Below are 12370 nucleotides of genomic sequence, written 5' to 3'. Positions count from 1 at the left end.
TGTCTCTCTCTCTTTTTAAACTTTACTTGTTTGTTAAAGGGAAGAGTAGATCGTATAAAAACCTTCAGCTCCCCGCCACCCCAATCAGCCATACTAATGAAATATGAGCATTTAATAAAGTACCATGATATTCTTTTAACACAACATTCATAGGAGTTTTTTCTATTTTTTCTTCATAGCATATAAAGCTTTTCTCAGTTACTAGCTGGAACCTCTCTCACCATTCCTATGGAGTTAACCTTTTTCCTTTTTTTTTAAAGCCTCAAAGGATTTATTACCTTTAAATGATAACATCAGTAACCATCAGTAACATTAATAATAGCATTTTCCCCCCTTCCTCAGAGTTCCAAATGGTCGTTGGGCCAGTTTAGACACGTCTGGTTTACTCTTAAAGAACTATCTGCTCCACATAATAATAAAAGCAGCATTTACTGAGTACCTAGCGCTGTGCTGGGTGTTTTTCAGGCAGTGGCTCTCTTAATCCTCAAAACAAAGCTATCCGTCAAGTGAGATCATTTACCACCGCCTTACAGACGAGGAGAGTGAGACACAGGGAGCAGGAAGGATCTGCCAACCAGAAAGAGACAAGCAGAAGCCAGGAGCTGCACCAAGAGCACAGTTAATGATTCACTCACAGCCCTCAGGCAGCTCCTCTCAGGAGGGGCTGCACCACACACGCACACACACACGCGACTCTCTCATCTTCAACTCTCTTCATCACACACACACACACACACACACACCCCACACGCACACCACACGCACACACACCCCACACGCACACACACACGCGACTCTCTCATCTTCAACTCTCATCACACACACACACCACACGCACACACACGCGACTCATCTTCAACTCTCTTCATCACACACACACACACACACACACACACACACACACACACACACACACACACACACACGACTCTCTCTCATCTTCAGCTCTCTTCATCCCAGCAAGAGGCGGTGTCCAGCAAATTGCTTGGCAATGCGTGGAGCAAACTCCATCAAGAGCCCAGGTCCGCAGGGCTCCGGCCGCCGCTGGGCGCTGTCCAGCGGGCAGCGCGCCTGCGAGGCCAAGGCTGGGGTCCTGTCTCCGGACACCCCGAAGGTGGAGCGGCACGCCAAGGCCGGGCTTTCAGGCGGGGGGAAAAGGCACCGTCCCCAGGGACACCTGTTGTCGCCTCGCCACTCAAGCCATTGAAGACTTCCCGGGGTTCCAGACCTCGCGGAAGACACCGGCTGGCAAACAGTGCCTGCGTATGGGTGCGGGGTCGCAGGTGTTTTCCCCCTCCCCACCCACGCCCGCCTGAGGAGGGCTCATCTCGCCCCTCCCCCTGGACTCCGGCGGCTGGTGGAAAAGCCCCCCGCCGGCCCCACCCCGGGGCCCCGGCCGAGGCAGGCTCGGGGCGCGAGCGGCAAGAAATAGCAGCCGCGGCGCTAGGACCTCGCGGTTGGCCCGACCCCTCTCGCTCCACCTGCCGAGCCCCTCGCGCGGGGCACGCTCGCCCTCCCACTCCAGGGCGCGGGCGCGGGTACCTGCGACACCGCCGGCAGGATTCCGAGAGCGGGCTCGAAGGTCGCCGCGGCGGGGCTGGCGGGGCTGGTTGGGGAGCCCGGCCCGGCCGCGCCGCTCTCTCCGCGCTCCCAATCGGCCGCAGCGCAGCTGCCGGCCCCGACTCCGGGCTCGCTCCGCGCCCGCCGGCTCCTGGAGCCGCTCCCGCCTCTGCTGATTGGCCGCAGCGGCCCGAGCCGCGTCCTGATTGGCAGCCGGGAGCCGGGCGGTAGGACGGGCCGGGCGCCGTCTGGACCTGCTCCCAGCGCCCAGGCGCCACAGCTTCGCGTCCTCGCTGCACCCAGGGGCCCCGATCCAGACCCTGAAACCGGGATCTCGCCCTTCTACTCCGAGTGGGGCCGGTGGTGCAGGCATGGGGAGAAGCGGAAAGCTGCAAGTAGCACAGGGGTGACGGGGAGTGGGGATCCCCTTGGAGTCTCTCCCGCACCCCATGCCGAGGCTGAACAGTGAGAATCCTTGTTTCTCCGGCACACTCCTACGTGGGGTTTTGACTTCATGTTCATTAGATACTTTTTTTACTATAAAAAGAGTGTAGGACGCAAGGCAGTGGCCCGTAAACAGTGGGCGCCAAATGTTTGTGGACTCAGATTGGACTTAATGCACATTCTATATATGTGGTCCAACCAGAGCTAGCAACGGGGAAGCGATTGGTGCAAGGTCCTCATCACGTTAACAAATTGTTAAGAACGAGAAAGATGGTAAGATCTTCATTTACAAGGAACTTAATACCTAGCTAGGGAGATGAGGCTTAATAATAATAACAATGACCCTAAAGTTTCCATGGCTTATATTATTTGCTGGGCACTTTTCCAAGTGTTTTACATATTAATTCAGAAATACAGGAAACAGCTGTCATAAGGATGTCCGTATGTCCAGGGAAATGTATGGACAAGTGACATCAGTTCTGAGTGCGGAGAGATTTTCATCTGGAAGACCCACCTGCGGTCACTCTGCACTGTGGTGGAAAGGCAAGTCAGAACTGAGGCAGTGTCCGGAATTAAAAACGTTCCCTTCTTCCATTTCTTCTTCCATAGTCCTTTGGCCCTTGCGACATTTTATTTCACCTGCTCTGAACCTTTCCAAAAAGTAAAAACAACCATGATAAGTCATGGTGTTACCAGAACTTCACTTTACCACTGATAAAAGGACCCATCTAAACATCCAGATGCACAATGAGTAGAAGTAAATAGCACACAGTTTATATTTTAGGACTTTTGACTTTGGTTGTACTTGGAACCTTGGTAGCAAGGATACAACCATTTTCCTTCAGCTATGTCTATCTAGTTCCATGCCTCTATGTTGACAGAACACTTGAGTGAGAAATTTGGCTTGGTAAAGGCCCTAGTTAACACAGCCTGATCCACTCTGAACAGCCTGATGATTTTTACCCTAGAATAAGCTTTAAAGTCACTTACTTTGAGGAGCCCAAGACCCTAGAAGGAAATTAGCTCACTTTTTCCTGGTTTGTATCCATGGACAAATGAATTCACCTTATGTTAAAAAGATGGACCGGTCCGGGTGGAGTGTCACCTGATAGGAAGACCAGAGCGCAGCAGCCTGCAAGAGCAAGACCCTTACACCAGGATTCCTCTCCAAGCTCTAGAGGCACATGGAGACATCAGCCCATCATTCCAGTTGCTAACTTTGCATAGCTGTGGCTTTTGCCAAAGCAGAGTTCCATTTCTAATGGTCACACTATTATTCCAAGGAAGAAAAGCTATTTCAGCCAGAGAAGTAGGTTACACAGATGATTTCTTAAATTGATCAACGCCGCTGGTATCAAACTAAACTCAGCCTTCAGGAAGGATGAGAAGTGAATGAAGAATGTGGATCCCACAGCATCCACTCCAGAATCTCCATGTGGGCGGGACCTGGTTATGTATCCCGTCTCATCCAGCAAAATGTTTTGCTTCATTGTGCCTCCTGCATCACATTTCTTCTCTGGCAACTCCTACATCACATTTCTTCTCTGGCAACTCCTACTTAGCACTCAAGTCACAGTGAAAATGTCCCTTCCTTCCTTTGTGAGGCCTTCACTAACTCGCTGAGGCAAAGGTGGTGATCCTCTTGCCCATGGTATTATCCTCATTACAGCATGAAGCAGCAGCCTTCTAGTGAACATTTACATGGCCTTCTCTCTAACTAATTATCCTCAATGCCTGGCCTAGTCAGTGAAACAGTAAATATTCAGTAAAATTGGGCTGATTAACTAAAATCTCTGACAGGTTAGGCATCCTCCAGGCCCAGGCTGAATGGACCTTTGATGTGGGTCCAAGTGGACATCCATCCAATCCAGCAGGGCATAGGTAGTTTTTGTACATCAGGCACTGTCAGGTGAAGAGAAGAATAGCCTCTCTCTTATATATACACAAGATGAAATGATGCAGCTGATTTAGGAAATTGTTTGGCAATTCCTCAAGGAGTTTTACCATATAACCCAGTAAACTCTACTCCTAGGTGTATGTACTCAGGAGAATTAAAAATATATGCCCACACAAAAAACTGTACACAAATGTTCATAGCAGCATTATTTATAATAGCTGAAAACTGCAAACAACCCAAATGTTCAACTGATGAATAGATAAAATGTGGTCTAACCATATAATGGAATATTATTAAGCCATAAAAAGGAATGACTACTGACAGATGCTGCAATATGGATGAACCTTAGAAACATTATGCTAAGTGAGAGGCCAGACATAAAAAGCCACATATTGTATGATTCTGTTTGGATGGAATATCTAGAATAGGCATATCTTTATGAACATAGAGCAGATTAATAGTTGCTAGGGGCTGGTGGGGAAAGGAGAAATGGGGGATGACTGATTAGTGGATGTGGGGTTTCCTTTTCAGATAATGAAGATCACCTCAAAATTAGATAGTGGTTATGGTTGTACAATTTTGTGAATATAATAAAAACTACTGAATTGTAAAAAGAAAAAAAAAAGTACACAGCCACACCATGCGTTCTGAGAGTTTGGAAACCATCAATGAAGGAAATGTTAATTAAATCCTCAAGTGTGATAGTTAAAAATATAAAAGTGAAGAAACAGAAAAACCTGTACAAAACATTTGAAAGTGGGCTTGTCTCCCTCCCATGTTCCCACCTTCAGCAACTCAGAGGGAATTTACTACTTTGATCTGCATTGTCCCATCGAACATTTCATGCTGATCGAAATGTTCTTTATCTGAGCTGTTCTGTATGGAAGCCACTAGGCGCATGTAGCTATTGGACACTTGAAATGAGGCAATTGAAGAAATGAATTTTAAATTGTATTTAAATTTAAATACTCTACTGGCTACTTTACTGGCAGTGCAGCTTTTGCTGGTTAGAGGACTAGAGCCATCTTAACTGGCAGTTTGGAAAAATACTAGAGGGCATGGGAGTAGGAGAGTGTGTGTCTGTATGTTCACATGTTCACAGCCCAGCTCAGCCCTGTATCCAGCAGAAATTCTTCAGTGGGATCTCACTGCTCCCACCCTTCTCCTTTCTATGAACTTTTAATGGACTTCAGTCAATACAGTGTTTAGTTTTGTCTTTATGATAAGGTGCTCCATTCCACAAGTATTTATGGACCAACCACTAAGTGGAATTCTGGGAAGAAGGATTGTGGACAATGTCAGCCAAATGGCAAAGGGGTGAGCTTAAAAAGGCTGATGAGATGAACATGAGACAAGAGAAATCCCTTACAAGGACCTGGCTCCTTCCCTCTAACATCCCCTGCTTACACACATACTCTTCCAAATGGGAAGTCTTACTATTAAGCTGCTAAACTGCTGTTGGAGAATCTTTATTTAGATTTCCTGTTTCCAACTCAAGCCTTGTATAATCCTTAACTCCTTCAATACACCTTCCAGTTCTTGCTATCTTTCTCTTCTATGAACTTTCATTGACCTTGAGATCGATCAAAACGAGTGTAATGACTTTCTAAATGTTCTCTGTAATGTGGTATTCCCACAGCAAAATTCATTTGTTGCACAAATGTTTATTGAGCTCCTGTTTATTTTTGTGCCAGAACAGTCCTAGGGACTTTGGACAAAAAAAGAAGACAGGGTTACTGGGCAGCTTAGTGCCTAGTGAGGAGGCACACAAATTCTCTTCCAGAGTTCGGCTTAGATGTGTAGGAAGGTTCACTGAAAGCACAGGGCAAGGAGCAGCTTGGTGTACGTATAGAAATATAGGAAGGCTTCTCAGAGGGGGTGACATTGAAGCTGAAGGAATTCAAGGGATGAGTAAGAATTTTAAAACATTTTTAAAAAATTTAAATCTATTTATACTGTCCACCTTCTAAAACTGGATTTGAGATAGTGTGTCAGAAGTTTTAGGGAACAATGTTTGAAACAATGCACTAACATCGAGGTCCAGCTCAACAGCTGGATGACGTTTTGCACTGCCAATGAGGGTGCTAACTGAATAGTCATTCTTGCTGCCCTCCAGGCCTATTCCTAAGAGCAAACAAAACTAATATAAGGCTCTTTGACCTTAAGTTTAAAATTGCCCACTTGTAATATTGATATATCCTTTTTACTTCTCTCCTGTGTTTAATCTTATTTTCTTCTCTTTCACTGTATCCCGAATTTCAGACATTTGTGTCCCACCATCACCCCTCTTGCCATATCCATGTATCATCTGCACTATTATGTACTTGTTTCTTTAAATTGACCCTCATTTGCTTGACTTCATTGAAGTTTTTATATCATTATTATCAATAAAAACTAGTTATCACTTGCCACACGTAGAACATTAACTACAAAAATAATAGAATGAAAATAAAACCATGTTACCTAATCATAGCTGGATATTACTGTCTGCTGAAAGTTCTGAGTTTGAAGTCTTGCTCTTTTTTTTTTTTTATGAAAATGAAGATTAACAAGCCTTAGGTGTTAAAGACAAACTAACACCAAAAGGATCATTTTTCATTAGCTAAATCAAACAGACTGAAAAAAGAATAACTCTTACTATGAGAATCAATGATATTCAATGTCCCTTTTGCCACTTAAAACCAAATTCCGCAACAAGGAAAAGCAGCTCACCCTGGGTACCACACACCGGTCAACATCTCTCCGATCCATCCCGCTCAGAGCACCCTGAATGATCCAACACGTGAATGTTATCATTTTTCTCACTCCTATTCAAAATCTTTCAACAGTTCTTCATTACCTATGGGATAAATTCTTAATTCCTTACCATGGGATACAAAATACTCTTGGATCAGGCTTAGCCTACCCTTCTATCTTCACCTTTTGTCATCTTCCATTTGAACTATATTCTACCAATACTGAGCCATTTGTAGTTCCCAGAATGTACCATATTACTCCTATGTCTCTGTGCCTTTGCATGTGCTGTTCCCTTTACCTGGTGTACTATTCCCCAACTACTCCAACCCCCAAATTTATCATCTTCCATCCCCTTCTCTGCTCATTTCTATTCATCTGCCTAATACCACACACACACGTGCACATGCACACCAACAGCATTTCTTCTGGAAACACCTGTCTCCTCCTTCTGTGGGATGTTCCTTCACTGCTTCCACCGTGCATTTCTGGCAGGGGCTGACAAGTTCTCACATGACTCCGCACCTCTGATCACAGCTGATTGGTCTGCTTATGGGCAACTGAACCAAGGAGGACTAGTTAGAGTTCCTGAGAATTTCCTACCAGGAGCAGAGACCTGGCATCATCTTTCTCCATTTTAAGATTCAGACAGATTCTCTACTCCATTCATGCTGCAGACCAGCTACTTCCTTGCCCCTCCTTAATTCACCTTTTCCTGTTATGAGAGAGATTCCAGAATCCTTACAAGTGAGTCTCTTTTTCCTAACCTACTTGGAATTGGGTTTCTGTTACTTGCAACCAAGTGTCCTAATATATTCCTAATCATCCTTGAAGTCCAAACTTAATTGCTACTCTTTTGTGAAGCCTTCCCTGAATCTCCCAAGCCAACAGAGATGCCCCTTCTCTTACGCCTTCTTGCATTTTGTAATACCAGACCCCGTTTCCAACAATTATATTTGTGATTTTGACATTTTTGTGTGAAGAATAGTGTGTTCTGTCCTCTTTGCCTGTTTTTATTATTCCATTTATTACCATGATGGAAAGGGAAACTTAAAGGATAACATCCTATGGACATTAAGCTCTAAGAGGAGTAAATGTTTAGCAAAAAAAAAAGCTTTGTTTTAGCTGCTCCACTGTGAAGAATTTTTTAAAAAGTAAATTGAATCCTAAGAACTTCAAGAATCTATGATCTACAAGAACTCCTCTCTACCCAACCAGATGGAACTAGAAATGGAGAGGTTCATGATCCTGACCCCACAAATAGCAACCACCAAGGTAGAGGCAGCACTTGGCGTTGCAGGCAGAAAAGACTGAGAGTACACGGAGGGAAAGGTCAGAGAGAAAAGGGAGGTCTGAAAAAGAAGGGACCCCAGGAGTCCCATCTGTCATTGAATCTCTCTGAATTAAAAGGATACTCCACAAAGAATCATTTTCCATGAACTTCATCTGTGATCATACTTGTCTAAATAAGATTGCATTTTTTTAGGTAACTACTTGAACCTATATAACCTTTCAGGCATTACCAGACATCATCGTGGTGTCATATCTGTTTGCTTTTTTATCTCATTCCTAGACAGGAAGCTCCTTTACTAAAGAGATTCTTTCAATCTTTGCATGTTGGGCATCAGCATCAGGCCACTTTTAAGTCAGGCTTTGATGCACAGACATTTACTTATCTAATGTGAACAGCCTGGAGGTTGGCAGTCCCAAGACATGATGATCCATGATTGGCAGAAGGACCTAGGGTCTTCCTGTTCTTCCATCCTTGGCTTCTTGACTTTCTCTTAGACTGTTGCCTTGTGAATGCAAGATGGTTGCCACAGCTCCATGTACCTCACTGTCAGAAAAGCATATTCAAAAAGGAAGAAAATGGACTGGGTTGTGAAAGAAGCTTTCCTTATATCAGGAAGATCTTTCTCAAACACCACCTCCACCCCACCGGGTAAACTTCCCCTGATATCTTGCTGGCTGGAACTGAGCCACGTGGCCATCTCTAGCTGCAAGAGAGGCTGGGGAAACAAGTCCAGTATATGACTTTTCCACACTTAACAGTGAAAAGTAGCAGTATTGCTCTTAGACAGCAAAACGGGTGCTGGCCCAGGCCCCATGCCTTAGGGGCCTATGTTTTTTAATCCTTTCTTCACAATTTTCCTCTTTTGGACCTGAGACAGGCTGGGGCTGACAATACTATGTGGGTGGGGTACACTGAGCCTGGGTTGGGACCCAAATGTGTCTCCTCACCATTACCATTTCTCCTTTTTGGGGGCACTCTTGGGCCCTCTGTTCTGCACATGGAGTTGATCAGATGCTTCAGGGAGCTTTGGATTCATACGCATGGGAGCTTTTCAGTGCCCTGTGGCTGCGTCCTCCACCCAAGAGGGTGACCTGGGCTTAGATTGCTTCATTAGCCTGTGTACCATTTTATTTCAGGAACCCAAAAGATTGGGCTGCCCGGATGGAGCTGCCACACCAATTGTGAAAGACTCTCACGTCACACACAGGATGGCTCAGGGCTCTGGGCTACTGACAGCTCACTACTCCATCTGGCTTGAGCTCTGTGTGTGGATCCGCGCATTGGTCTTGACTGGCCATATCCCACTGCAGGCTGCTTTTGCTCTCCCTGAGGGTAGCTGGGGTGCAGGCAGGTATTCTTCACTCTGCCAGCACCCAAGGAAGTTACCCCATCTTCTCTATGCGCTACCCACCTGTCCTCCAGCCGCATCACACCTACTTCCTCCTGCTTTCAACCTGTTGCCCACAATGCCAACAAGCCCTTCCGGTCGATGTCCTCTTTGCCTCTGACAGTGTGGTGACATCGTGCTCTCCCTGGTCAGCCTTCAGCTGTGAGATGAGGGATGGACACTCCTGTGTGAACAAGACCTCTGGTCCATCCTATCCCCCGACGGGTGGCAGTGTGTGGCAGGCAGCCGTGTGTCTGCATTGTGAGCTCAAATTCTACAAATGCAGGGATTAGGCAAATGCAGGGATTAGGCCTGTGGAATTCAAGAGCAGCCCCTGGGAAGGTGTGTTCTTCTACCTTGTGAGACTAAACCCCTGAGAATCATTTGTAATCTACACAATGGTACACAGATATTCATTATTTTTGTTAGTTCCACTAGACAGATAAGAAAACTAAACAAGTGGACAGTTAAATAACTCCTCAAGTTAAAGAGGCCCCCTAGGAGTGTTCTGGGAGGGAGAACTCTGGTTTCAGACAGCCTGGGATTGACACCCAGCTCGGCCACCTACCAGCTGTGAGACCCTGGTTTGGTTTCTGAGCTTCAGTTTTCTATTTGTAAAGTGTAGATAGTAATGCACTGATGTCAGAGGGTGCTGGTGAGCATTAAATGAGGGGATACCTAGAAAGAACAGCCCTGGGCCTGGCACATAGTAGCTACTTGATAAATATTGACTATTATTATTTTTTTACTACCTGGATATTTGTAGCAGAGCTTCAGATCTGGATCTCAGCCCTGCTCTGCACTAGAAATGAGTTATGAGAAAACATTTTCAAAGTGAGATTTCCAGAGGCTACAGCGATCTGTTTAGACATCTGGCATTTGAGGGGCAGTATAGCCGGTGGGTAAGAGCACAGACTTAGGGGCCAGGAGACTTGGGCTGGATCCTGGTTCAGTCACTCAGTAGTCGTGAGACCCTTGGCAAGTTACTTAGCTGCTTGTGTCCCAGTTTCTTCATCTCTAAAATAGGTTCATGTGAGGAGTGAATGAGTTAATGAACCCATTAATTAATTATTAATGTTAATATTAATGATTACTGTTTGGTGATGTTAATGTTCATTAACATCAGGTGTTTAGGATAGTGACTGGTTCATAGTGTTAGGAATTATTAGATACTATTATTCTGAATTGGTTTAAAAGTAAAAATAAAATTTGTTCTTAAAAACCCCAATTAGCTTTTATTTCAAGAGGCTCGCATTTTAGCAATTGAAAAAAAGGAGCACAGAGATCCATACCTGCTATGTCTTCATGTCTTTATCTGTCCTGTCCTGTCCCTTTGACCTGAAATCCGTCCTTTTAGACCCATAAAACAAATACATACTCTCTGCTCCCCCAGAGCCAGGGCCCATTCTCTCCTGCCTCTGTCCCTTAAGCAGGATCATCTCTCCTTGCAGAAGATTTAGGGAGATGGTGCCTCTCAGCACTAGGAGGACGAGGCACAGAGAATCACAAACGATCTGCACCTTCAGCGAGAGAGCGCCGGCCCCCTGGCCCTTGCTCCTGGGTGGGCTGGGGGTGAGGCGGTGTGACAGAGTGAGCCAGGGTGGGCTGTGCAACCGGGAGAGCCTCTGTCTGAATCCAATTCCATCATTCAATGGCTATTTGACCTTCGAACCAAACATCTCTGAGCCTATTTTCTCACCTATAAAACTAGGGCAATACCAGCTTCAAGGGGCAATTTTGATAATGAAATGAGATAATATAGCCCAATGCCTGTGACTCAGCATATGCTTGATTAATGTTTGTGAAGTGAATGAACAAGGCTTAAACAAAGTACCCCTGTTGGATGAAGCTATGTTCTCCTTGAAAGCTCACGTTGCTCAGTATTTAGCATTACCAGCATGTCATTCCCCAAACCACCACGACAGGCCTCACACAGCTTCTCAGACTCTCAATCTGGAGTTCATCTGCAATCAAGGAGCCCAGGCAGGCGGGATTTGGCAAACCCCTTCCCCAAACCCGTCTCCTCTCCAGCTGGCACAGAAACACACTCCACATTTGCAGCTTCCATGGCAATTATGAGAACCTACTCCCTTTAATTGTTTTTCTTTTCCTAACCATGGAGAGATCACATGATTTCAACAGGAAAAACAACTCTGGAACTGGGACAGCCTGGATTGAGCCCTGAACTTTCTGAGCCCTTGGAGAAAAAAGACATTCGATGCTGGCTGGACAAGAAGCATGGCCAGCATATACTCAGACCGGGCTGGCCACCTTAGCAGGCTACATTTCAGGATTAAAAACACTGCAATCCTAGCAAACTAGGAGCTCATATTCACTAAGTGGTAAGGACCAGGCACTTTACAGGTGCTGTCAAGCTTAATCATCACAACAACCCAAGAGGAGTATTTATTATCTTCATTACAACCGTGAGGAGAATGAGACTCAGAGAGATGAAGGGGTCTCTCGGGAGTACACAGGAGGCAAGGGCTTTACTAGCCTTCCACACCTTTTGCAAACCCCAAAGCCTGTGTGTTCATTACCTAGCCCATGCCCACAGCAACAGCTTCTAAACCTACAGCAAGAACAATTCTGGGAGCGCGTGCAAATGCAGATTCTGATTCCCTAGTCTCAGCGGGGTCTGACACTGTACATTTCTCACAAACTTCCAGGGGATGCTGGAGATCCAGGGGCATTAGTTGCAAGGGTAAGACCAGTGGTCCCCACCTGGCTGCACCTTGGAATCACCTGGGAGTTTTCAAAATGCTAATGCCTAGGCCCATCCTACCTGTTCTGATCTTGTAGGTCTGGAGTGCAGCCCCTGCACAGAACTTCTAAAGCTCCACAAGAGCTGAGACCGCCTTTCTTCAGGGGAGGCAGTATCTGCAGTCTCCTGAGGATGCCAGGTCACCCTGTGCTCACCTTTCCCAGCCATGTGGGCTTCTGTGGCTGTGCTGTGAGGTCGTCCTTGAAGAGGCCTCTCTCAGAAAACTCCCAGCCTAGGAAGAGGCCAAGCTGCCACCTGTTTCCTTGAAATAGTTCGCAGCTGTGCTGGGTG

General features: G+C 45.9%; 1 protein-coding gene and 1 long non-coding RNA gene across 8 annotated transcripts in view; both read right to left on the bottom strand.

Moving 5' to 3' along the window:
* STON2 (stonin 2) overlaps positions 1–1695 on the bottom strand; it is a 149670-nt gene extending 147975 nt beyond the window's left edge. For 3 of the 7 annotated variants that reach the window (XR_008992432.1, XM_036882140.2, XM_057488242.1), the window contains exon 1: positions 1543–1695. The gene's annotated coding sequence lies outside the window, so the exon portion shown is untranslated. The remainder of the gene's footprint in view (positions 1–1542) is intronic. The other 4 variants (XM_057488241.1, XM_057488243.1, XM_036882139.2 and 1 more) reach the window with 3 other exon arrangements.
* A 6272-nt stretch (positions 1696–7967) lies between these two features.
* Positions 7968–12263, bottom strand: LOC130679429 (uncharacterized). The gene is made up of 3 exons (XR_008992371.1): positions 12101–12263; positions 9340–9499; positions 7968–8471 (listed from the first exon to the last, which is right to left on the bottom strand). It is a non-coding gene; the product is annotated as an uncharacterized LOC130679429 (long non-coding RNA).
* Between the last annotated feature and the right edge of the window lie 107 nt (positions 12264–12370).

Source organism: Manis pentadactyla, chromosome 11 (genome assembly GCF_030020395.1).
Source record: "Manis pentadactyla isolate mManPen7 chromosome 11, mManPen7.hap1, whole genome shotgun sequence".
Classification (NCBI taxonomy): Eukaryota; Metazoa; Chordata; class Mammalia; order Pholidota; family Manidae; genus Manis; species Manis pentadactyla.
The sequence above is the reverse complement of the archived record's forward strand: the minus strand, read 5'-3'. Positions and strand labels throughout refer to the sequence as shown.